The sequence below is a fragment of the Dipodomys merriami genome, unplaced genomic scaffold, assembly GCF_024711535.1.
Source record: "Dipodomys merriami isolate MVZ:Mamm:240054 unplaced genomic scaffold, mDipMer1.0.p SCAF_481, whole genome shotgun sequence".
Lineage (NCBI taxonomy): Eukaryota > Metazoa > Chordata > Mammalia > Rodentia > Heteromyidae > Dipodomys > Dipodomys merriami.
This window is the reverse complement of record NW_027206048.1, coordinates 574,376-602,232: the sequence shown is the minus strand read 5'-3', so window position 1 is coordinate 602,232 and position 27,857 is coordinate 574,376. Positions and strand designations below refer to the sequence as shown.

General features: G+C 40.0%; 1 long non-coding RNA gene across 1 annotated transcript in view; it reads right to left on the bottom strand.

The window, feature by feature from the left end:
• The window catches only part of LOC138809081 (uncharacterized), a 109,336-nt gene extending 92,275 nt beyond the window's left edge, over nucleotides 1–17,061 (bottom strand). Inside the window, exons 1-2 of the long non-coding RNA XR_011366701.1 lie at nucleotides 16,979–17,061; nucleotides 12,009–12,175 (exon numbers count right to left, since the gene is read on the bottom strand). This is a non-coding gene — a long non-coding RNA (uncharacterized lncRNA). The remainder of the gene's footprint in view (nucleotides 1–12,008; nucleotides 12,176–16,978) is intronic.
• Nucleotides 17,062–27,857: the final 10,796 nt, after the last annotated feature.

Genomic DNA, 27,857 nt, shown 5'->3' with positions numbered 1-27,857 from the left:
GGCAAGTGCTCTACCACTGAGCCACCTTCCCAGCCCCAAAATATATTCATTTTAAGGGATAGACTTATCAATAAAATATTATATACCAGGCTGGGAAGATGGCTCAGTGGTAGAGCGCTTGCCTTGCAGGCCCTGGGTTAGATTCCTCAGGATCCCATAAGCAAAAATAAAAAAGCTGGAAGTGGCGCTGTGGCTCAAGTGGTAGAGCACAAGCTTTGAGCTGAAGAGCTGAGGGACAGTGCTCAGGCCCAGGTTCAGGCCCCTCGATGGGACCCCCCCCAAATATATATATATATATATATATATATATATATATATATATATATATATATATATATATATTACATTCCTTTTAATACTCTGCTACAGTATCTCAGGGAAATAAAATGTAGGTCTATTCATCAACTAAATACACAATCCTTTCCCATTAGCTTTTATTAATAAAGGAACTACAATTCAGTCATAAATAGGCAAATTATTACATGATTTGAGGATTAGGATGAAAAATTTGATACATAGCAAAGGTATATGATGCAGTAAAACCAGCTGGTTTATATTTTGGTCATGTGTGAACTGCCCATAGAGTAAAAGGAAGAACTTTCAGTGATGGAAGTTAAAATAAACTCTATTTTGGAACTTATTTTTCAAGAGGAAAAAGGGAAAGTATTTCAACAGAATTAAAGAGTACCAGACCCAATGAAAGGCTCCTTAAATCATGGAGGCTCTATGTTTGCTGTGTAGAAACCTCACGCCTACCATAACAAAGACCTGATACCTGCAAACTTTCCCATAATCCCTCTTCCTAGAAATGATTCAAGAATTCATAGTACTTTTCCAACTCTCTCTTTTCCAGCTCTCTCTTTCCCAACTCTCTGTCTTTCCCAGCTCTCTCTTTCCCAGCTCTCTCTCTTTTCCAGCTCTCTTTCCCAGCGATCTTTCTCAGTTCTCTTTCCCAGCTCTTTCCCAGGTCTTTCCTGGCCTTTCCCAGCCGCGTGGAGGGCCAAGATGGCCTGGTGCCAGCCAGAACAATGACTAAACCTACCCCTTACCTGAATACCAAGTGCGTGGTGCTCTTCTTACTCAGCTACCTCTTTTTAAAAATCTAACATAAATGGTGTCATGACTCGGATAAAGGGCTTAAAGTCAGGATAGGTGGGATTCCTCTCTGTTTTTTTCCTCTTTTTTTCTTTTTTTTGCTAGTTTTTCCCTTTTTGCTCTGAGGAATACCCACAGTTCTGATGGCCTTTTGCGAATTGGTCTGTCTGCTGTGGACACATCACACCGATACCATTGCTGGCCTTCACATCCACGTCCACACCACTTCTCTACTCTGGTGAGTGAAACTACTCTCTACAATTCTCAGTTGCTCAGTCTCTGTCCAGACATGGCACCATGCCAGAGAGCTCCTACAGCCTTTAGCTGAAAAAGGCCACTCACCTCTGAAGCCTAGGATGCTTGGTTTTGGGACTTGGCCTTTTTTCTCTAGAGGGCTCTTGGGGAAGTGGGGAAGCCACACATGGTGGGTTAAGGGTTTGGCCCCATCTGACCCTTCAACTTCCACCAAGCTTACTACTCCATCCATCTATTCTAAGGTATCTTGCTAACAAGTTGCTCTTTTTCAGGCCCTGGTAAGTGAGGCCCAACCATCTGATGTGCTTTGTTACCAAAGATGTCTACACACTGTTGTTAATGCTTGATAGGAAATGTACTCGGTATCTTGCCCATGTAATTGTAACCCCTCTGTACAATATTTTCACAATTAAAAAAAATTCAGATTTTGAGTTTTGCCTTTTTTGTTTTATGTTGTGTATTCTACTACTAACTACGTGGTTTTAAAATACTGGGCCTATCTGTGCTAAAATTTTCATCACATCTAACAAGTTTAGTCATTGCAGAATATTTGTTGGTCAATTCTTGATAAGGACCAGGTAAGCTCTATTCTCTATTCTATTTGTTCTCCTTGTTGATTTATTGGAAATAATAAAGGGCCTTTGTTGCAAAGATTGCAGTTCAAAGGCAGCCTGGGCTGAAAAATCCCTAAGACTCCATCTCCCAACTAACCTGAAAAGAGCCAGGTTGGAAGCATGGCTCAAGATTCTTATCTCTAACCAGCCAAACACTGGAAATGGTACTTTAACTCAATGTGATAGAGCACTAGCCTTGAGTAGAAGTGCTCAGGGATAGTGCCCAGGCCTTGAGTTCAAACCTCCTTGAATACCAACTGGGACAACCATCCCAGCAACGAGCACCTAGACTCAGCCAGTCTGGGGAACAAGGGACCATGGATAGGTGTAAGAGGAGATGTTGTCAAACAGCTACTTTGTGCCTGCCCTTTCAAAATTAACCACAGTTGGGAGGTCAATAGAAGTAAGAAGCCTGCCCATCCAATGTCTATACCTGTCTACCTATTAACTGAACAGGAATTTATATTCTTGTCTTTGTCACTTGACTTATCCTCTACCTAGTTGCCAGATATCATAAGTAGCTAGAGACATTTCAACCAACATTTTCAGTCCTTCCTCTTGCCATTTATTTGCTCTCTAGTATTTTTTTCCAGCCCTTCAATGCCTCATGAGACCTCTCCAGAGTTCATCTAAGGACTCACACCACCAAGGGACAGCAGCTGCTCACTGCCTTCTCTGGGAGGGGACCAAATTTCAGACTTTTATCCCTAATGTCAATGCCCCTGTTCAGCAGGAAGTAGCCAGAGAGAATCCGTGCCCCATTTCATGATTATTAAAAGACTGGAATGTAAGGTCTGCTCCTGGATGGAGAGCAAAGTCTCCACTGAGTACCTGCATTACCTAGGTGCCTGGAACGCCTGGAAGAGGTCACATCTGCATCCACTGAGGTCACATCTGAATTTGATGTGGCCACACCTTTCTCCACCCATACCCCAGATAAGGCCTAACCCAGGCCCAGATGCTCTCTTTCCCAACTCTCTCTCTTTCCCAGCTCTCTCTTTCCCAGTTCTCTTTCCCAGCTCTTTCCCAACTCTTTCCCAGGCCTTTCCCAGGCCTTTCCCAGCCTTGTGGAAGGCCAAGATGGCCTGGTGCCATCTTGAATAAACCTACCCCTTACGTGAATACCAAAAAAAAAAAAGAATTCATAGTAGTTCTTAAAATCTAAAAACATATGGACAGGTTTCTCAGCAGAGGAAGCAGGAAAACCCAGACAGCCCTTCCAATATTCCCATGTGGTGTTTCAAAAATCACTAATGATGAAGGAAATGGTGGCCTTGAATTTCATGAAGGCCATTCAGTGGGCATGAGGGGTTTATTTAGATTCATTCTCTTAATTTGTGTACTTTTGGCATTATTGGCATCTGACTCAGTGTTTCATTCTTGATAATCAAGTGCTCTACCACTGTAGCCATGCCACATCCCTTTGTGTGATGCTTTATGCCAAGACCAGACATTCTGGGATCCTCTTACTTGCATGTCATGCCACACTTGGATGACAGATGCATGCCACCACCCTCAGCTTTTCAATTTTTCTCCCCATGCTATCCTGAAAGGTCAATGCTCCTGATTTTAGCCCTTCCCTGTAGCTGGGATGAAATTTTTATTAAAAACAAAATTAAGAGCCTAAATTTGGTTTTTAAAAAGTTCAATACATGTGTTACAATTTTCTCCCAAAACATAAAATCCTGTGCTTCTAACTTTAAAATACTTAGCCAGCTAAGGGGTATTATGCATTTTGAATGTCTAACAACCACCCCAAAGTAGGCTGGCTACACACATTCCCATCACATCTATGTTCATGATTTGCCCAATAGTGACTGCTCTGACCCTGCGCCCCTTCACTTTCTCACAGTCCATCTCTAAGCAACTCTCAATAAAATCTGCATGTCAAGTACCCCATTTCCCAAACCCTATCTGCATCATGACATATAGAATCCACCTCACCTGAGAACCTGAAATCGTTCTCACCAAATACCTGGCAAACTCATCTATGAAACCATGAGCCTGGTTTGGTCATTCACTTACATAACAACGTGACAGCTTCCTGGCTTTGTGGAGGGAAGCTACACTGAATCATTGTGAAATAGCAGTCAAAACCGTGAAATCAACAACAGATACATGCTTTGTATCTGGTGAAAGACTGTGCTCAGGGAAGACTCAAAACAGTCCCTCCAAACAGACAATTCAATGTGACAAGTGTAGTGACCATTGGATTCACAATCCTGTGTGCACATACTGAGTTGGAATCTCCTTCTCTACAGGCTTGATAGGCAAATAGTCACTACACCCCCTAATATGGTGACACCTTCTCTGAAACCATTTGAGGTCTGAGCGACATGGGAAGGATTGGACATGAATCAATGGAAGCCACTGCACAGCCCAAAGTTCCTCAGGGTTCTGGAAAGGGACCTCTCCTGATGGTGAAGGATATCAAGGCCTTTCTTTCAGGAGCCAAGGCAAGATAACCCTAACTTCCCTGCAGGTGCAGACACTTACTTTGAGATACTCTTGCTGAATGACACCACCACACAAGTGGAAGAGTGAGGTCTCCAGAGAACGCACTTAGGGAAGAACAGTTGCAAATCGCACCATAGGTTGGATCTGACAGGAGCCTGCTGTTCACTGGCACCAATGTGACAGGATAGCATCCCATTTTCCAGGCCATATGGTAGCACAGGAGGGGGCTCTGCCTTGGAATGCTCTGTCCCCCATACGTTATTGGTTCAACAGATGTGAAATCCACGAATAGAATTCCTCAGAACCTTCTTGAAGGCCCTTGGTGCCTTTCTCATCCAATCGCTGCCTCCAACAGTGACTGGAAGTAGCCTCAGCTTCTGAAGGACCCCCCAGCTTCTGTCTGACTGGTGGCTTCCAGTCAAGCACACAGGCACTGGCCCTCTTCTTGAATTAGATGGGCCTCACTTGTCTCATCTGAGGGCAAGCCACAGAATTATGGCTTAAGTCTGAAGAAGGTCTAGTCACTGCCACCTTTTAGCTGCTGCAGTTATGAGCTGCCATGTGTTGAGGCCACCAGAGACCATGTATACACGACAGTCTCTGAGGACTCCACACACAGATGCCCAGTCATTCTAGCATTTCAGGTGCCCTGCCAAACACTTAAGGGAATGGCTACAGGAAAAGCAGACCAACTCAACAGAACCAGCTTAGACTAACTTGTGATATTTCAAGATCATGATGCTTCCTTTGCTCTAGACACAAGATAATTATGCCAAATGCAAAAACAGAGCAACTGCTATCCTGTCACAACTAAAAGTGTGGTGTTCCCACTATCTGTTTCACTGGTGCTGTCCTGGGACTGGTTGCTCTGCCACAAATTTGGTGTCTCATGCAGTCCCTGACATCTGCTCAGGAGGTGGGAAAATACAACCACCTACAAAAAAGGGAAACAAATCACACTACTTTGGCTGAATTTGAACCATGGTCCCTCACATCTCAGCTTTCTGAGCAGCTAAGATTATAGCTATGAACCCCAGCTCACAAGAAAACACCGAGTGTTTATTCTTAATAGTGAAGTGTATGCCCTTAGAGCAAGGCATGCAGGCTGGTGGTGAGGGCCTGGCTTTGAATCCTGGCTTGTTTGATCTCATTGTTAGAATATGGTGGTAATGGGATTACCTTCCTTAGCTGGGTACTGAGGGGGAACTGTGGGAAACTTAACATATTAAGGACATTTGGGACAATGACCAATGTCAATGGTCAATAGACAATGGCCAATAGACAATGGCCAGGGCATGTGGGCATGATCAGTTTGAAGGGCAAACATTCTGCAAACAATTCTTATTGCAAACACATTGCCTTCAAAGCCATTTTTTTTTTGCATGATTTATTAAAAAGGGAGTAAGGGATGCTAGTCTGGTTCTGGAAACAGATGTAACCCAAATTGCTGCCAATTCCTCAGTGAGACCTGGGAACGCATGATCAATAGGCAGAAAGTGGACCACAATATGTGGGTATGGACAAAGTTTGTTGACATATCACATGCTGATTTACAGCATACAGACCTAAAAGTAGATCTTCAGACAAAGAGAAGAAAGTTAACTTTACAGAATTTCATACGAACACAGACAATTAGAGGTAATTTTAAGTCAGTAAGCAGGAAGAATTAAACCTTGTCAACAAATGTGAAGTAGCTCCAGTGATCAGAGGTTGCAAAGAGTAAGCAAGGCACAGGTGAGCTTCCTTAGACACACAAAGAGAGTCTCTGGGCATTGTCCTATAGAATTAACAGGGGAGAATAATCGCACTTCCTGCAAACCTTCACCTGAGTCTGGCAGCTGGGCATCAGGCCTTTGCCCTGACATGGAGAAAGGGGAGTCCCTCTTATTTCCCCCAGAGGGAATACATGCAGGCATATGCACACTCATGGCACGTAAGACTTCAGATGGGGTCATGAGAATCAATGCCTCCAACTAACTTGCCTACTTGGTTCCTACAGCTGTAGAGCTCCATCTTCCTCACACCAACATTTTGTCCTTGTGACTGCCCAGAGACAAGAAAGTTTCCAAACAACTGGAAAGGGTTGCCTTCCTGGAGGGCTCTGATTGGAGAAGAGGCTTGGTCATGAGGACTTCCCATTGGTGGGTTCCAGTGCTGATGTTCTGTGACCTTCCCAAAAATCTTACACCTTCCCTCCCCTACCTTTCAGAATGACAGCACAAAAGCCATTATAAACACCTGTCTCTACTTTACCCTAACCCACTTTCTTATTTCAAAGGGTAGGGGTTGGGGGCATAAGTTTGCATCAGGAAGCTAAGCTAACAAACAACAAAATAACTTGAGTTTAAAAAGATCTAAACCCCAGGAATACCTCCCTGAGAAGGAGGAGAAATGCTTTTATGGACTTCTTCAGAACTGTGGTATTCAAAATGGAATGCTACAGACAAACCAATGGGGTTAAGAAGTAAGATGTAGGCTGAGCATCTCTAATCTGAGGATCTTGTGTTGTGATGCTGTCTCAAGTGAGAAGATTCCACATTGGGCTTCCTGTGACTGTGGCCATCAAAATAGGAGCACGCTGCTATGGGCTCATGCCTGTAATGCTAGCTGAGATATAAGGATGTCTACAGTTCAGAGCCAGTGTAGGTAGAAAAGTCTCTGAGATTCTGATCCCCAATTAACCACAAAAATGTAGACATGGAGCTGTGTCTCAAGTAGTAGAGCACTAGCCTTGAGCAAAAAGCTCAAGGTAAGTGCTCAGTTCCTTAGATCAAGCCTCAGGTACAACACAAAAGGAAATGAAAACAAAAAACATCAAGGCACACTAAAAGTATATAAAGTTATCTTCAGTCTAGGTATATAAGTAATGAATGCATTTTATGTTTAGAATTAATCCCAGCACGAAGTTACCTTATCACATATATGCAAATGTTCCAATATCTGAAATTCAAAATATCTCCTTTCTCAAGTATTTTGTAGGAAGGACAGTCAATCTGTTTTAAATTTTCTATTATTAAACCATTCTTTAAATTTTTCCACATTCTATATGTCATATAATTCTTAACATTACTTAAATAGAAATAAGCAAACATCTAACTGCAGACGACATGTGCCTATTGTGCTTTCCATGCTACCAAATTCCTTAATCCTTGTCCACAGTACTAAGAAATGGGTACTACTGAAGAAGAGATTAAAAACATTTCTCTATTTCAGGTGGTGTACAGTCTGAGTATTCAAAGGTAAGTCAGGATATGTCGTATTTCTTAAAGCTATACCCTTAAAAAGCAGACATCAGAATACAACACAGGAGGTACTTCCTAAGTACCCATTGGATGAGTAAGTGATGGGCACTCAAGACTGCTAGATTCTCTTTCCATAGAAGGGATTATTATGTTATATTAAAAGATAAGAAGTGAAGAACAGAACACATGGGAGAACTTTTGCAGCCATGCTCCTTTTTAACCTCATCTCCATATACAGTACTGAAGATCCCTTCAGATGTTAAAAGGGAAGGCAGAGGAAAAGAGAACAATCACCTGGAGATTACAGAGTTTCATCCAGTCAGGACTTAATCTGTTTTATGTCCCAAGTTCTATCTGGAGGCTGATGAATATCAGTCCCAGATGAATGTCAATCAAAATGTAGCTCTCAATTACAACTCCCCAAAGAACTTTCAAAATTATGCCAATTGTATTATTCTATACTCTGTAGAAACTAACCCAAATGTCACCTTTCCCAGGTCAGAAAGTATGTGCCCAATGGCCAAGTTCACCAAACTCCATGCTAGACAGGCCTTGTTAATATTGCTCTTAGAAACATGTACATCCTGAATTACCAGAAAGAAACAAGAAAAATGATTCAGAAACCAGCCTGTTGGCATAAACTGCATCACATCAACACCTAAGTAGTTTCTTTATGTGGCTCCATTCTCTGCCCTTCCCAGGGCTTTACCCAGGGACTCTGAGCTAAATTTTTAATATATACATACACATACATATGTATGTACTTATGCATATATGCATATATATGTATGTACATGCATTTAAACACATATATAAATACAAATACACGCAAATTATCATAACAAATAACACTGACTGCCTCCCCATAAAAGAAGTAAGGTTTCCTGAAGCTGAATTCCAGGTCTAATAAACAGAACAAGAAAACTTCTAGATGTAAAGTGAAGGCTCTCAACCTGTAGAGATATTTTTCTATGAAACCAATCAAAATAAGAATCATACCCTTCCAGTCTTCAAAGACAGTTCTTTTTACAGGAATTATGCATAGAGATGCAAAACATAAAGTTGTCTTTTGTCTTAGCTCATGAAGGTAAACTCCCTCTAGAATAAACTACTGAGCCTAGATCATACATTGTATGTTGAAGAATTTAAATACTCAATGCATATTATTGAAATTAATTCATAGTCATGCCTAAGAAATTAATTTACCTCTGCCCTGTTTTCCTTATGTATAATGTACCATGAAATCAAAGAAATAATAGTACAAGTTAAAAAAATACCTATTCCAATGTGGGCAATATGAAAAAAAATTACTAAGGAAAATAGAGATACTCAAAAGTAACAATCAGTATGGAAATAAATCAATAGTCAAACTTGTGAGTAGCTGTCAATTGCTTAAAACATTACACCCAGACCTAAACCATTTTATCTTTTCAGAAGGTTCACCATCTCTATAGTAAAATAACCATTTACTCCAATATCCCCCAGCATTTTTTGGGGACATGAAGGTTAACAATACATTTTAGAGCTAATTGTCTCTCTGGAGCATTTTTCTCATCAGAGGACTTTTCCATTTTCTACTCAGCACAACCCGCTCTGTGCCCTGCTTGTCAAAGGCAGACTCCAATCCCACAGGCATGCCCATGCCTGGAAAGTCCATCACTAATCCCCAATGGCTGAGCTCACACTCAACACTCTCCATTTCATCTGCAGTTTCTATTGTAACCAAAGGAAAAAGCCAAAGAGCAAGACACAAACAGACCAGAACAGCAGCCACAGACAGTGCTGAAGTCTGAAATGGGACTTAATATTTATGAAAAAAAAAAACATTCCTTAGGTTGAATCAATAGCTCCAAGTTCCCAGCTGCACCTGGGCATGGGCAACCCCTCCTGCTGCACAGCATGCCCTCTTCATTCATTGGTTCAGCATCTTGCATCATGGTTGAATCAGTCTTACCCAAGGAAAGGAAGAAAAGGAATGACATCTGCTCTGTTCTCTGCAATTTATCAGCTCTAGTTTTCTCATCCAAGAAACACATATGTCCAGTCCCTTCCTCACACACAGTCTTTGTTCTAGCACTGCAGAACTGCAATTCTGGGGGAAGAGAGAGTCATACAGTGTTATCTTAGCTCTTGCTTGTTTATGAAGTGTTCTAAACCCAAGGAAGAAACATTTAGATTGGAGACATGTAAAAAAAGATTTCTGTTCTAACTAATTTGTTTCAAATTTTAAGGATACAGTGAATTTGGAAGCCTGCTAGCAGAGACATGGTTTTTTGCAGTTTGCTCTCTACCTTTTGAGTCCCCCTGTATCCTGGTTAGAAAGACCAGAGAATTCATATAATCCATTCTATCGCTTGTGTCAAAATAGCCCATTTTTTAATTAGTTTTTTTTTATTGTGAAAATACTGTACAGAGGGGTTACAATTACATGGACAAGATAATAAGTACATTTCTTATCAAGCATTGTAACCTCCTCCTCTGTTTAACCTTCCCATTCCTTCTCATCTTCCCCGCCCCCTCCACCAAATCCCCCTGCCCCCCCAACAAAGTTGTAAAGTTCGTTTTCGACAAAACACTTGTACATCTCATTGTTGCAATGGGTCCACCTGTATCCCTATTTAAACGATTTGTTTTTCCCCTTCCCCTCCACAAATTATACTGACATCAAATACAGTGAAAGCAGGGGTTATACTTTGGGGAAGGGACATACATAGCAACAAAGAAATAATCTTATAAATGTTAGAAACAATCGCATGAAAGAAAAAAAAATTTGAATATATATTTTAGGTTTCATTTCCCTAACATCACCTTATCTGACGTTTACTGCTTAACTCAGACATATACTAGATATTGCAAATAAGGGAAGCCATGGGACCTATGTTTCTCTGGGCCTGGATTACTTCACTTAATATAATTTTTTCCAAGCCTTTCCATTTCCTAACAAATGGGGGCAATGCCATTCTTTCTGATGGAGGCATAGAATTCCATTGTGTGTGTGTATGTGTGTGTGTATATACCACATTTTCTTGATCCATTCATCTACTGAGGGGCATCGGGCTTGGTTCCATATCTTAGCTATAGTAAATAATATTGCAATAAACATAGTCATGCTGGTAACTTTAGTGTGGTCTTGTTTGTATAAATTTGGGTAAATGCCCAAAAGTGGGATTGCTGGGTCATAGGGGAGCTCTATGTGGAGTCTTTTGAGGAACCTCCATACTACTTGCCAAAGTGGTTGAACAAGTTTACATTCCCACCAATAATGCAGTAAGATTCCCTTCTGTCCACATCCCCTCCAGCATCTGTTGTTATTAGAGTTCGTGATTTTAGCCATTCTAACTGGAGTGAGGTGGTATCTAAGTGTTGCTTTGATTTGCATTTCTTTTATGGAGAGGAATGTTGAGCATTTCTTCATGTGTCTATTGGCCATCCTTCTTTCCTCTTCAGAGAAGTTTGTCTTTAAGTCTTTAGCCCACTTATTTCTTGTGCAGTTGTTTCTTTGATGATTTGTTGTTGGGGGATTTAATTTTTTGAGTTCCAAGTATATTTTAGATATGAGACCCTTGTCCGTTGTATGTCTAGTTTATCTTCTCCCAATCCATGGGCTTAAAAATAGCCCATCTTGAAGGCCAAATCACCTTCAAGACTTTGCAGGGAAAAGGAATGATATCCCTTATCCATTCTCTTGTTGAGAGTTAACATAATGTGGCAAATTCCTCCCATCCTTAGCCTCATTTTCCTTAGTCCAGAATTTCTGTTTAGCAGACCACTGTTAGGCTCACTTCCAGCTTCATGAAAGATACTCTCCTTACAGGCCATCTAAGTCAATGTTAACACCTCCTTCTTTAGGACAATAGTCTAGATTATTGGGATTGGAATTCAAATTCAAAATGGAACATCTGGTTTACTCACGCTCCTGAGACCTACACCAAGTATTAGCATTGAACCTTAGCTCAGTCCCCTGCAATAGCTGATCATATACCTCATCCTACCAATGGCTGGTCACTTTTGGTGGGAGGATCATTCAAGCCCAGGAGTTGAAGGACATCCTGGGTAACACACACAGGAAGATTCAGTCTCAAAGAAACAGGTGCAGAACTTCTCTAACAGAGGCTCTGCTTTTAATCCCAAGTACTAAAAAAACAATACTAACCTAATGCATAATAACTTTTTACTAATAATCAATCTCTTTTAATGCACAAATTATAAGTATTCTTTTTAAGCATCAAACTTTAATCTGCAAGTTTATAAAGATTCCAGATTACTGTAGAAGAAAGGCATGCTTAGGTTCCTCGCTCAGTGAAGTAAGCTTAGAAGTAGGAAGCAATTTCAAGTCATTTCTTACCTTAATACAAGGACATCAAAGACATGTTACTAACACTCATTAACTTTGCTATGCCTGTCATCCACCTTGAAAGCTTTTGTGTTGCTGCTGAAGATTTTCCACTATTCACTCATTTGCTTCAATGGGGACTTCTTTTCACATAACAGGATTATTTCCTCCATGCAGTCCTGGAAAGGTATGAAAACAGGAAGCTCCATTATTACTCGACCTCGCTGTTTTCTTTTTTTTTTGTGCTTGTATGAGAACTTGAACTCAGGGCCTGGGTACTATCCTCTAGTTTTTTTCTGTCAAGATTGGTGTTCAATCCCTTGAGCTAAGGCTATATTACCACAGTTTTGATGGCTAAATGGAGATAATTGTGTGCTTTCAAATTCAGTCTTCAGATAGCAGCCTTCTGAGTAGGATTAGAGAGGTGAGACTATAGTGCCCAGCCCCCAGAAGCATTTCTTCCTTAGAAGTGGTGCTGTGGTTGAAGAGGTAAAGCACCAGCCTCGAGAACACAAAGGGCCAGGGCCAGTGGCCAGGCTCTGAGTTCAAGCCCCACCACTGAGAAAAAAAAACACTTAAATGAAATGAAACTATTATTTTAGATATGAGACCCTTGTCCATTGTATGGCTAGTGAAGATCTTCTCCCAATCCCTGGGCTTTCTATTGATTTTGCTAGCTATGTCCTTTGCCATGGAGAAACTCTGCAATTTCATGAAAGCATATTTGAACAAACTTCTTTGATTTATTGTGTTTCTGGATATCTATTAAGAAAATTTTGGCATACACTAAGGAAACCCAGGGTTTCTCCTATTCTGTCCTGTAATGTTTTCAGGGTGTCTGCTTTGACTCTGAGGTCTTTGGTCCATTTGGAGTTGATTCTGGTGCTGGGTGATATATAAGGATTTAGCTTTAGTTTTCCACAAGTAGTTAACCAGCTTTGCCAGCACTATTTACTGAAGAGGTTGTCTTTCTTCAATTCTATTTTTGAGTTCCCTTATCGAAGATTAGATGGGTTCATTTCTGGGTTTTCAATTCTATTCCATTGGTCCTGAGGTCTGTTTTTGCGCCAGTAACCACCTGTTTTGATTACTATGGCTTTGTAGTAGAGTTTGAAATTTGGTACTGATATTCCTCCAACATTGTTTTTTCTGATAAGGATCATTTTTGTTGCTGCTTAGTGGATAGTGAAGTTAAATAATTACTTGAAATTTAATTATCTTATATTTATAAGGTTATACAAAGTGAAACCTCATTTTAAACTGAGAAATGCATTCTTGCTAAAGTAGTCATTGCATAATCATTTCTCTTCTACTGGAGTTATTGTTTGGCTTTTTATTTTTATTTTTGTTGTCCATGAAGCTTGAACTTTGGGCCTGGCCCCTGTACCTGTGCTTCTTTGAGCTCAAGGCTAGCTCTCTATCACTTGAGCCATAAGGCCACTTCCACTTATTTTTGAGTAGCTTATTGAAGAGTCTCAAGAACCACTATCCTCAATTCTCAAGTTCCTGAGTAGTTAGTATTACAGGCATGAGCCAAGCCACTAGCACCTGCCTTGGGCTAACTTTCTAAATGAAATTGTGTAAGAAAAAAATTGTCTGTTAGTAAGGATCAGTAAAAAATTCCCTCTGACTTTGGAAACATTTTTTCTTGGTTTGTGTATTTTTCTTGCTGGTGGCAATCAAATTCAGAATTTCATGCAAACTACGCATACTATCACTAGCTATACCTGGAGTTATTCTGTGTTCTATTTATTTTAATTTTGGGGGCTGATTCTGGGACTTGAACTCTGGGTCTGGGCACTGTCCCTAAGCATTTTTGCTTAAGGTTACTACTATGCCACTAAAGCTACAGCTGTGTTTCCAACTTTTTGGTTGTTAATTGGAGATAAGACACATAGATTTTTCTCCCTTGGGTCAGCTTTGAACAGAGATTCTTAAACTTCAGCCTCTTGACTGGCTAGGGTTATAGACTTGAGCCACTAGCATACACTTATGTCTTTAAAATATATCCATTAGTAACAATAATAAATGACTTATTATTACTACAGGATCACACCTACAATGCTACCTACTTGAGAGGCTGAGATCTGTAGATCATCGTGTAAATACATCACGGTTATACAATTCAAAGTTCATTAATTTTTGTATGTGCTGGCCCTAAGGATTGAGGGCTTCAATTCAAAGCTTGAGCACTATTTTTGAGCTATAGTACCACTTCCAGGTTTTTCATAGTAGTTTTTCAAAGTAGTTCTTAGGACTACTGGACTTTTCTGCCCAGGCTGGCTTTGAACTGCCATGTGTATCCTCCTGAGTAGGATTTAACCAGAAAAGCCACACTGAAGGTGTATACATGCTCAAATGGTAAATGCTAACCTTGGCTGGAAAAAGTTAAGAGGATTCAAGCCCCAGTATTGGCACATATACACTTATATGCATGCATGTGCATACACACACACACACACACACACACACACACACACACACACACACACACACACACACACACAAACCAGACTCCTATACTCAGTTCCCCAGGATGAAAAAAAGGTAAAAATAACAAATTATAAGATGGATGATTATTTTAAGTAGCTTCAATAGTTACTAACATGGCTATATTGTGGCTTAGGTGGTAGAATGCTTTCCTCCCATACACCAGTTCAATTCCCCACGTTGTTCAAACCAAACCACACAAACAAAAACACACAAAGAAGCATATCATACAAAAGATATATAATACTATGTAACAAACATTAATCATTAAAAAATAACTGAAAAACAGCAAAATACAGCCATGTCAAAATCATGCATGGGGGGCTGAGAAGGTGGCTCAGTGGTAGAGTGCTTGTCTTGCATGCTTGAGGCCCTGGGTTCGATTCCCCAACATCACATAAGCAAAAAGAAAAAAGCCAGAAGTGGCGCTGTGGCTCAAGTGGCAGAGCACTAGCCTTGAGCTGAAGAGCTGAGGGACAGTGCCCAGGCCCAGAGTTTAGGCCCCATGACCGGACCTCCAAAAAAAAATCATTCATGGGAATACTCAATATCTAAAGAATGTATTGTTTTCTATCAAATCAATCTATAAATTGAATGGAATTTTATGAGAAGTCTTATCAGGACTTTTTATAGTTTCAGGCTGCATAGCTTAGAAAAAATGAGACCTGGAAAATGACATCTAGGAACTCTGATAGAAATAATACATTTAGAATAATACATGCACTATCTTCTTTGCTTCTAACTCAGGATGCATTCATCATCTTAAGGATGAGCATCTGTTCTATGGCAAAAATATATGCATTCTTTCCTGTAAGAAATTCACTAAAGGGGCTGCGAAGGTGGCTCAGTGTTAGAGTACTTGCCTTGCATGCATGAGGCCCTGGGTTCGATTCCTCAGCACCACATAAGAAAAAAGAAAAAAGCCAGAAGTGGCGCTGGGGCTCAAGTGGTAGAACACTAGCCTTGAGCTGAAGAGCTGAGGGACAGTGCCCAGGCCCAGAGTTCAGGCCCCATGACTGGACCCTCCCCCCCAAAAAAAGAAATACACTAAAGACTGAATCACCAAATAACCAAGAACTCAGATGGTATAACCCCAGAGTGATTAAGAGCAAAGATAAACACCTATATATATGGCTTTATAACAGGACTTGCTTTTATTATATAAATGCCACTGATGTCAAAGAGCTCTTTGCGCCTACTGTTAAGAGCACTCACACTCTGAGTGTGCCTCTGTCTTCCTGTTTATCTGCTTATCTGTTTGTTTGCTTGCTAACTCAATAAAGTATTGCCAAGTTTTCTTACCATGGTGACTACTCTGCAAATTTTTATTCTGTGACCAAGGACCCTAAGTCAAGAGTTTCTACTGATAGAGGGAAACTTCCCCAAACCTCACCTGGACCCAGTGACTGTTGTTCCTCAAAGTTATGAGGTGAGTTGCTGAGTGGTAGAGTGCTTGCCTTAAATGCAAGAGACTCGGTGTTTGGTCCCCGCTAACAGAGGAGGGGAAGGATTTGTAAAGATCAAAAGACACAAAGAATATGAAAGAACAATTTTGGGGACACACCATAACTCAAAATGAGGATTTGTTATACTAAAGCCTAGTAATCAAGACAATCTGGTATTACAGCTGAAGAAAAAGAATTACACAGGGTAGAGAATTGAGTACAAGCCCATGTAGAATCCTGAGATTTGACATTAGACTATTCAACAAATAGCTATTTGGATGAGCTATCTATTTATATGGAATAAGATACAAAATAGACCTTAACTTAAAGCCGTAGCAAACAATTCCTAAAAACAAAGAGGCAAAGGTAGAAAGCAACACTTAAAAGCTTTAAGAATGAAATAAGAGTACATTTTAAGAATGGAGATTTTCCCCAAGGAAATGAATACAAAGGTCGGAAAATATCAATAAGTTTACATTACAGCAACACCTTTGGTTGAGTAAGTAATATCAAGAAAAATATAAACATCCTCTCTTAAGGCTGAAGACATTTAAATAGTATGTATTCAACAAAGGAACATTTCAATCAAGAAGATGACAGATAGGATACATGATATTGAATAAAATATCTGAGCATGCAATTCACAAGAAAAGGCATATGTGATGTGGCAAGATTTATGAAAAATATTCTATCAGGAACAATAAAGAGATATCACACTTGTCAGACTAGGGAAAAGTTAAAAATATACTGGACAATACCAAATGATTGGAGAAGGATTATATAAGAATATATGTGGATATTGATACCAACTTTATCATTATGCAAACTGCATATAGAGGAGTAAAAGTTATCAAACACCACTGACTAAAATTCATGAAGAAAATTTTCATACATAATATGAAGTACATCACAATTAATATGCACTGTCATAAGTATTTGTGATGATTTTTAGTACACTGGAAAATTTTTCAAGGAAGAAAAAAGGGGGTAAGAAGCCTTAATAAGGACCCTCATTTGTGAAATAACTTCAAGTACCCCACTACTTACTAGTTCGTAATGTTTTCTTTTTTGTTTTGCAATTCAGTTCCCACAGGGCAAGGGCAGGAGAGGAACAGCTTCCTTTGAATTGGGGTCATCTGCAAATGGTACCTGCATCTAGGACAACACAAATCATGAAGCTAGAGGTTTGCAAGATTAAGAAAAACAGGCTACTGGGCATGACCTGTTTGTGGAAGGGGAAGCACTGGATGGGGTGAGCAACAGTATCCCCTGCTCAGGGCTCATAATCCCAGTATATAGGCTATAGTTGGGAAGGGTGGTGGACATACTCCAAGCTCCAATGTGCCATCTCTTCTGCCCGCTAGAGCCCACCCTTAGTCCAACTGGCACCACATAGACACAATCATGTGTCCACATTCCATGAATGGGTTCCCATAGAATGGCAGGGTGGGAGCAATCTTTACATGAAAATGGATATATCTCAGATGGCACTGTCTCTGAGGCTGACAAATCATGAATAAAGAGTTCCTTTACATGAACAAGAAGAGGTCCTCACTATGAAGTCACTGTACCAGGTAAACGACTAGTTAGGGAGGTAGCAACATACCCAGATCCAAGTTAATAACCCCAAGCTACAAAGGAATTACAGGGGTATGGACACAGGACCAGGCCCAATATGCCCACAATCAGGCCTATCTGGCATCATGTATGTGCCCTCTTATGAAAGTGTGTACTGGCGCATAGGCCTATCAGAAGGGACCAGCAAGACAGTAGTCCACATGGTGAAGAACAAGCTACCAGGCACGACCTCTCTTTAGCAGGAGTAAGCACATTTAGGAAGGTAGGCAGCACCCCAAGTCCCAGGCATATAAGCCCGGCTCCACAGGCCTGTGAAAGGGATGTTTTACAGTCTCCAACCCCAGACTTTTTCTCTTGGGTCCAAAAACACCTAGGACCTATCTAATTTAAAAATAGGTTAAGTGCTTTCATGGGAACATGTGTATACACATGCACAAAATCCCTGACCCATTAGTTCATTTTCACAGGACAGAGGAGGGAATGGAATCACTTTGAATTGAAGGCCTCCCAAGGCTACACTGAAATTAGCCAGCTAAGGAAAAAGGACAAGCTATGGCTTCCCTTCTTCTGGATCCAATATATTGCACAACAAGGCCACTATGGCACCACATTTGTGCCCTCCTGTGAATGTGTATACACACATGCACAACACATATCACAACTGGATTCCCACAGTTCCAACCGGGAGTGGAACCACTTACTGAGAAGGACATAGGCACATATAGCTGCACATGGGCTGACTCATACCAGGAAGCCAGAGGTCCCAAAGTGAAGAAAAACTGGCCGCCTTGTATGGCTTCCCTGTAACAGGATAAGCCCTGGTTAGAAAGTGCAGCACCATGCCAAACTCCAGCCCGGTAATCCCAAGCAGCACAGGCCATACTCTGCAAGGGAGACATGAAAGACCTACTCTCTATGCTTTTCTTCCCTTGGGCTGGCATCAGCACCCAAGTGGGAAAATCTTGCCACAGGTCCTTGTGTTCCACAAACTGGTGTATACACAAGCACAATGATATACTCACTCAACCCCACACAAATATTCAGTTACCACAAAGGGAGAGTGGTCCTATTTGCATAGAAACTAGGGCATCTGGAATGGCACTGTCACCTCGGTCTTCAGAGAAGGACCTGCAAGATGTTAGTCCAAGAGGGAAAGAACAGGGTTTTGGGTATGCTCTCCCTGTAGGAGGAGGAGCACTGGTTGTGGAAGGTGGACGCATGCCCACTTCGAATCCCACAACCCTGGGCTATACAGGACACAGCTAAATAGCAAAACAGGACAGCTCGTAGTCAAGGAATCTCCAAGTCTTCTTTCACTTTGGTACTATAATATATAGTATACAACCAGTCAAATCTGACACTATGTACATGCCTTAGTGTGAATGTGTGTACATACATGCACAACTGCTCACCAGTGATTTGGTTCCCACAGTGTGGCAGGAGATGTCTAACATAAAATGAAATGGGGGGCATGTGGGATGGCATCTGTTGTGGCCTGGCACAGATCAGGAATTTAGATTTCCTTAAGGTAAACAAGAGGCTCTCAATCATTTATTCACTTTAGCAGGTGAAGCACTAGTTAGGGAATATGTTGGAAGCATCCCCTGCTCCAGACCAATAATCCTAGGATACACAGGCATATGCTGGGTAGGTATGTGGGGCCACTGGAGCACCGTGTATGTACATTACTTCAAATGTCTGCAAACCCTCTCACACTTGACTCTTTTGGCATAGAGAATGAGTAGAATGAACTTACTTCAAATCACATGTATCCAGGATGGCACCCCCAACTGGGCCCACAGGACCACGAAGAGGTCATGAAGCTGTAGTTGAAGGAGCCCTTGGGTATGACTGCCCTGTTAAGAGGTGAAACACTGGTTGAGAAGGGTATCAGCATCTGCAGCTCCAAGCCCATAACCTCAGCCTACACAAGTCATAGCCTGGGAGGCATGAAAAACCATGCCTCGACTGAACATTAGATGCTACATGAATGAGAAAATTTCCATCCATCATAAGCACAGCCATGTAATGTATATTATCTAACTATTTGAAGTAGGTGGAACATGGGTTTTTCTTGTAATTTTCAAAAATATAAAAATTAAGATCTTTTTTGTTTTTGGTTTGTTTCTTTTTATCTTTTGATTTGTTTTGTTTTTGTGCCTGTCTTGGCACTTCAAATCAAGATCAAAATGCTGTTCCAAAACCTCTCTGTGCTGAAGGTTAGCCCTGTACAACTTGAGCCACAGCACTATTTCCAGCCTTCTCTGAGTAGTTTGTTGGAGATAAGAGTCTCATGAACTTTTCTGCCATGGCTGGCTTCAAACCACAATCCTCATTTCACAGCCTCCTGAGTAATTAGAATTACAGGCCTCATGGATAGTTTTTTTTAAACAGTTGTACAATGTATCAATTGGTTTTTACAATGCCTCTTAGACTTTGTCATAGTGTCCATCGACTCTTCTAGTCTATAAAAACCCCACCCATCCCCTTTCTTTCCTAGTTCCATTTTCACATATGTGCATTGAATCTTATGTTGTATTTTCCAAGCCATCTACTCCCTATTACTTTGCCTCTTTCCATGTCTCCTTTAACACCTACCCAAGGACAAGATATGCTTCATCTTTTTACTGTTCACATATGATACTGTTATGTCAGAGAGGTTAGAACATAAAATTGAGTCATTATGTCGAAAATGAACTTTAAAACTTTGGTGCAGAGGGGTGGTCGCCTGGGAGGATTGGGGGGGCGGGGGAGGATGGGAAGGGATGGGAAGGGGACAAAAAGAAGGAGGCTACAATGCTTGATAAGAAATGTACTCATTATCTTGCCCATGTAATTGTAACCCCTCTGTACAATACTGTCACAAAAAAATTAATTCAACATAAAATTTTACTGCTTTCTGTACTATATAGTCTGAACTCATATATAATTAATGGACATGTGTTTTACTTTTTTCAAATTTCATGGTCATATTTTAGATCTAATATACATATGAAAGGACTTACACTCCATTTCTCTTTCTGAGTCTTTCAACATCCCTTGCACATGAGCATGCGTGTGCGTGTATGTGTATGTGTGTGTGTGTGTGTGTGTGTGTGCGCGCGCGCACACACACACACACATGCTAGTTCAGGTTGACAAACTCAGAGCCTTATTCACTTTTTGCTTTTTTCCTCAAGGCTAGTACTTTACCACTTAAACTACAAATTACTCCCTGCGTTTTGATGGGTACTTAGAGATAATTTTCCTTAGTAACTGGTATTATTATGTATGAACCACCCAGTTCAACATATTATCACACTCTAAAGTCATTTTCAACTTCCCAATTTTTAAAGGAAATTATTGATAGGGCTTAAAACTCCAAATAAACCAGTAATCTACTGTAACTTTTGCATTCCCTTTTTCAAGCCAATTAGATTATAAGTAGCCTATTATCTTTGAATGCATAGTCTTTGATATCACAAAAATTATGTTCTTAAATACACCTTTTTCCTATCATACCTTTTCCTTTTTGGCTGTCATTTATGTGGCATTTATTATTATTTGTACCTGGAAGAAACATTGCATACATGTACTTTTGTTTTCCAAAAGTCTAAAATATTTGTCTAAAATATTTGTAAGTCAAATACAACTGAGTTATTTCTAACTGCCTTTGGAATATAAAGAAAACTTCATTGTATGTATGTTTATATATGTATATATAGTATGTATGTATGTATATGTATATATGTATATATATATATCTATATCACATTTTCTTGATCCATTCATCTATTGAAGGACATATGGTTTGGTTCAATATCTTAGCTATGTTAAATAATGCTGTTATAATCATAGTTGTGCTGGTAGCCTGAGTATGGCCTTGTTTGTGATCCTTTCGTAAATGCCCCAAAGTGGAATTTCTGGTTCATAGGGGAGCTGAAATGTACTTATTACCTTGCTCATGAACTGTAACCACTCTATACAGCATTTTTAGAATTAAAAAAGTACAAAAAAGACAGAAGCAAAGCCAAGAATGTGCTGAACCTGACTGTCACTCATGAATGCTCACAGATGGCTAGGAGAAGGGCCAGGCTAGTGCTACTATGACAGGCTTGGCTTTGGCTTCTTCTTCAAAATAAGAAGTGAACAATAGGAGACTATTTTGTAACTAATCAACACTCAATTAACTAGGGGTAGAAAACAAAACAATAACAAAAAAGAAATATAAAGAAAACTAAAATATAAAGAAATCTGTGTTTAAGAGCATAGGGAGTTTTAGGCTCATGATTTGGGTATGATGTCAACTTAGCTCATCTCAGAGAAAACAAATGTAAAAACCCAATGAATTTTTTTTAACATACCTCTTAATTTTTCTATCCCCAATTTTCTTGTCTTCTGTTCTTGATTCTTGAACAGATAACCATTTGAGGGGGTGTCGTGCATAGATGGGTATGGAGGAAGCATCAGCAAACATGGAATAGCAAATCCGGCCATACCTATATAGACTGTCCATCCAAACTGTTCAGCCATTTATGCATAGATAAATCCAACTATTGCAGAAAAAAGAATAAGTCCTTGAAACATCTGTTCAGCTAGCTTCTTCCCCTTGTAAACCTGGTTGTAACCTGGCGTCCAGCCCATGAGGGCTATGGAAGTGGTTGAGTCAAGGCATTGCATACTCCTGAATGGTTCACTTTCAGGGTAACCGGGGGCAAGGAGCCACGGTTGAGATCTGGTAAATTGTTCTAAGCCTTGCTTTTGAGGGTTAATTGCTGCCCATACTGGCTGCGTCTCCATGGTGACTGCATTTTCTCAGCCTCTTTTCATTCTTTTCTAACACCTGAAACGGCACCAATTTAGACATTTTAAGATATTACTTCACTCGTCCCACTTTCACCTATGCAATCTTGTAGAGGTCCAGTAGTGTCCCAATCTGGGCAGATTTTAATCCTGGTGGTCTTGTAAATGCTGCCATAGTCTTACAGTTTCTCATACAAGGCTGGTTAAGGATCTCGTACTTCCTAAAGAGGCAAATGAAGGGATTTTTAAATGCTGTCCAACTTCCATATTGAACCACATAAATATCAAATCCCAAGGTCAAGTTATAGTTTTTTTTCATTTCTTCAACAGAAAAAGCCAATCCCAAAACGAATTATAGTTCTTGAAAATCAAGCTGCATAATGAGCATAGAAATTTAGGGAGTTTTTCAAAACTTAAGATTTTGATTGTTTGAATGCTTACTTCTCTGCCAATGAATATGTTAAAACATTATCTCCAATCAGGATAAATTACAAATATTATACTTATGTTTGTAAATAGGAATAAGTAAGGACATGAAGGGAATTTGTCATGCATGAGATTCAGAAACTTACTTAAGCTCTGAGACAGCTTACTTTATGCCCACTTTCACATGCACCACAGCACAAACTTGTCCCTTAAATATGAAATAGACTCTCATAAGACACCAAGTATTCAGTTGTCTTTTTCTTGGGGTAACAATTTCCATATGTGTGTGAAAATACTTTTGTTTGGCTGGGCACCAGTGATTCACACTTGTAATCCTGGTTACTCAGGAGTCTGAGATCTGACTACCATAGTTAGAATCCAGCACTGGCAGGAAAGTCTCCATGGAATATTAATCTCCAATTAACCACTCAAAATTCGGAAGTGATGCTTTGTTTCAAGTGGTAAAATGCTAGCTTTCAGTACAAAGCTGCTCAGGTACAACTCCACGGCCCCAAATTCAAGCCAGGGAATTGAAAATAAAATTAAAATTTGTGTTCGAGTCACCCAGTTTAGGTTATGTGTTTATATGGGAAGTCAGGCTAACTAACAAATATTTCAATTTAAGAACATCTTTCAGAAGCAAAGTGTCATTTAGAGAAGATTCCATAGTAAGCTCTGCTCACACACCCAACATTGTGAACAACACGTCCTGCAATATCAATCAGAACAAGAGCTCAAATATCAGGTGAGGGAATTGTATTTTCATTCATGTAGCACAAAGGGATTCATTCAACTCTAGGAAATCATTCTGAACAGAGGAACATCAAACATGGGGGAAGAGGAATGAATTGTGAGCAAACTCTACATTGAAATTCCAATTCCAAGGCCAGTAGGACAAAAAGGAGTAATCACTATTATATTCACAATATTTTTAGATTAAAATTGTGGATAGGAAAGAAAACAGGAGTAAAAAGGATTAAAGTACATTTCTTTCTTTGTGTACACTTTTGATATATGTATGTGTGCACATTTTAAGGAAATTAATATAAGGAAGTAAAAACGAATTGTTCAAAGGAGTAAACAATGGTAGCAACATGGAAATTCAAATGAGAATATTAACTTTTTCAACATATGGTATAATATATATATATATTTAAAATTTCTCAATTCATGCCTGTTAACTTAGTGATGTCTTCTAAATAGAAGAAAATAGTTACGTTGAAGGAAATCTAGTCGAGTACTAAACTGAAAGCAAGGATGAGGAGACATGTGAAAGAAGTTTTGTCAAAAGTTGACAACAGTATAAATAATAGTTAATATTAGTGTTTTGTGGATTTAGGAAATGATGAGGATGCTAACAAGTTAAAATGCTTGTTCTAATAAGTAATGACAGAATTTTAAATTCCTACATACACAAGAATAAGAATACATGATACCAACTAAAACATAAAATGTTAATCAAATTTTTGACAATGACATCTACACATATATGGCAAGCTATTGTATGATCAAGCTGTCAAAAGTGAATTTTGTATGGAAGATTCTCTAGCTTAGAAGAGAAATGGATCTAATACTTAGGTGTGTCTCTGTTTCTCTAACAGTTGAGTCCTAAATATAATACACAGATGCCAGCAGGGTTTGGCAGGAAGTCTTTACAGAACTGAAAAAAATGCATTCTATCTACCATGACAACGGTACTTTTCAAAGATATCTTTCACAAGAGAAAGATAAAGGACAAATGCACAAACATATTTCCAGACTGATGCAGTTAAGAAACTATACTTCCACCATACCTATTCTACAAAAATACTGAAGTCTTTTAGTCCAAAAGATACCTACATTAGTGAACAAGAAAATACACAAGAATGCACAAAATTTACTGGTAAGACAATAAACTGGTAATGGCAAAATTTAAAATTCTGGGTGGGTATCTGGATGAATGGCGATTAAGCCTGTCCATCCAGTGCCTGGGACCAGGAGTTTCCTTGATACTGCCCCCTGAAAAGACTACCTAGGCATGGGCCTGCTCAGGAGCCATTATGCTATGTCACGTATCTCCATGTTCATGTCCTGTTTTATGTCTCCTGGCTCTTCTCCAGTCATCATGTCATCCCAACTCAGCAATCCATTGGAGCTGAATTGGTTTACTAGTATTGTTTTCCTTTGGTCTGTTTCCTGAGTTCAGTGTATTTGGTGGATGCAGGTCTTTGTAATTGGTCATCTGCACATAACTAGCACTCCAATAAAGACTCCTTTGTCACCTCTGACTGAGCCTCCATAGCCAAGTTTATTTAAACTACAGAGTATACCCAGCACCAGAGTATCCCAGAAGGAAATGAAAATAGGAAAGGGATAACAAAATTTTCAGTCCCTAATCTCAATCCTAACACAGGGAGGTGTTGTGACTTCTTGATCATGGAAGCAAGTTCTACCATTGCCCCTCAAGCATTTGTCTATCTCCTGGTGTAGGTAAACATATCCTACTACTAGCAAATAGTATTATGTGTGGGCTGGGCTCCACTGAATATCAGGAACTCAATACGTGGTGAAGATGGAAAACTCTCCTGGCAGATGAGCATGAGTGGTTGCCTAGCTGCTTGACTGTTCAGCTCTAATGGGAATGAAAAAGGTCCCATCTCTCTACTTTAATGTTTAATCTTTCAGAACCTGTCCAAACTTATGTACCTGTAACCCCTCTGTGTATCACCTTTATAATATCAATAAAAACATTTTTTTCTTTTTTTATTGTGAAAATACTGTACAGAGGGGTTACAATAACATGGCAAGATAATGAGTACATTTCTTATCAAGAATTGTAGCCTCCTCCTTTGTTTCCCCTTCCCATCCCTTCCCATCCTCTCTCCACCCCCCCAATCCTCCCCTCCACCACACCCCCACACCAAAGTTGTAAAGTTCGTTTTCGACATAATGACTTGTACATCTCATTGTTGCAATGGGTCCACCTGTATCAATAAAAACATTTTTAAAGGAAAGTTGTCCTAGACAGAACAAGAGGACACAAGAGTAAGGGGAACTCTGACCCATCCTTAGCCTCACCATATATATTAATATGTGCCACTAGGTACAGAAAGCAAGACATAACGACTTATACATCTCATGGGTGGGGGTAGGCGGGTGGGAGGATTGGGGGGGCAGGTGGAGGATGGGAAGGGATGGAAAGGGGAAACAAAGGAGGAGGCTACAATGCTTGATAAGAAATATACTCATTACCTTGCCCATGTAATTGTAGCCCCTCTGTATGGTATTTTCACAATTTAAAAAAAGAAAGAAAGCAAGACAAGTTATGAGGCCTCTCCTTACTCATCTCGTAAGCTTCTCCTGACAGAACTGATGTTGGGTTTGTCTCAGATAATACAAAAAATTCGAATATCAGCTTTGCCAATCAAACAGGTACTGTGGGTGATTAGTACAATATATAGATTGCACAGTTTCTGCCTGTGGGCCAACACAAGGTGCTACAGCTGGCTCTGGCTTTAGATCTTAAACTAATGCTAGTGTTGCCACAAGAGTGGGCTCCAAAAAGATTCAAAAACATTCTAAACGTCTCAAAGTGCCTAACAACCCCACAAAAATCTCACTTTGTGAGTTGGTCCTAAGGTATGAAGTTCAAACTGGAGTTGGGAAGAATTTCATTGTGTCTAGAGCCCATGAGGACTTCATACCTACTGAACCTGTTTAGGATTTCTAGTGTTAATGACCAACTGTCCATTCCCTGGAGAGCAGCAGAGCTTGGGTTTTCCAGTGCCTGGGGGAATGCTGTTACACTGTAGGTGGTTCATATCTATGCAATGTATTAGAACAACAAGCTCTTTTCCAAATAATCCTGTTTGATTAAAGTCTCACAATCTGCTATAAGCTATCCTTGCTCTGTCTATATATAGGTTAGGGAAACTCCTTTCAGATAGAATCAGGTGCCCCCTTCATAAATATTGATTCTTATTCTCATGCATCAAATAGTTGAAGTTGGATTAAGAGAACATTTTTTCATTCAAAAGTAGAGGCACAAAAAAAGATTCCGAAGATTCCACAGCTGTAAGCAGCACACTCTAAAGGGCCAGCCTAAGCCAGCATCTTCATGGCACATAAAACATGGTGCTGAAAATAACCAGTGAGGGTGCTTCTCTGATCTGAGCACTCCATTTTCAGGCTCTATTTCCAATGCTTTTCCTGCAGGTCAAGAGTTTCACATTATTAGAATTGGCACTCATATTTTGAACAGATAGTTCAGTGCCAGGTGGATGTTGGCAAACATCCAGTAGATGGTCAGCAGAGTTAGGCTGCATGTTTTGAAGAATTCACCAACTCCAACAAGTCTAAGTGTAGGATACCTTGTAAAAGACTCATCAAGTCACAATGTCTATATTTTACTCCATGATACCCTTATGGCATCAGGGATATGTAAAACTACTCTAGGGAGATATCTGTTAATCCAATAACAGGTAAAATCTTTCCTCCATTACTTATTGTGATCAGAAATGCATAAGGATTCCTATTAGTGTATGTGGACAATTTGTAAATTGTAGCTTTATTTAATATATTGTTGATTTTTTTTTTTGGTCCGGTTGTTGGGCCTGAGCTCTGGGCCTGGGCGCTGTCCCTCAGCTCTTCAGCTCAAGGCTAGCGCTCTACCACTTGAGCCACAGCGCCACTTCCGGCTTTTTTCTTCTTGTTTATGTGGTGCTGAGGAATCAAACCCAGGGCCTCATGCATGCAAGGCAAGCACTCTACCACTGAGCCACCTTCCCAGCCCTATATCGTTGATTCTTAAAAACATCAAATGGATATTTGATTCACTTCACAAGATTACTTTCTGAGTACTTGAAACAACTGCTGGCTTCAGGGAGACTTCTAGTCCATGAGACAAGCAGGATCGCTCTGGCTCCAAAGGTCCCACATGTGTACACAAGGGCAGCACTTGTGGTGAGTAAATATTTCCACTCACAGAGCTTCTCTCTCTCTGACCACAATTCCAGTCATCTTCTCCTGGACACTGTCTCCAGGTATTCCAGTATGCCTTAAGTTGTGAATGGTCCTTGTTTTTCTAGCCCATAAAAATTGAAGAGCTAAAATGTAAAATAAAATACTACACTACAGACAACATAAAAGAAGAAACATTTTA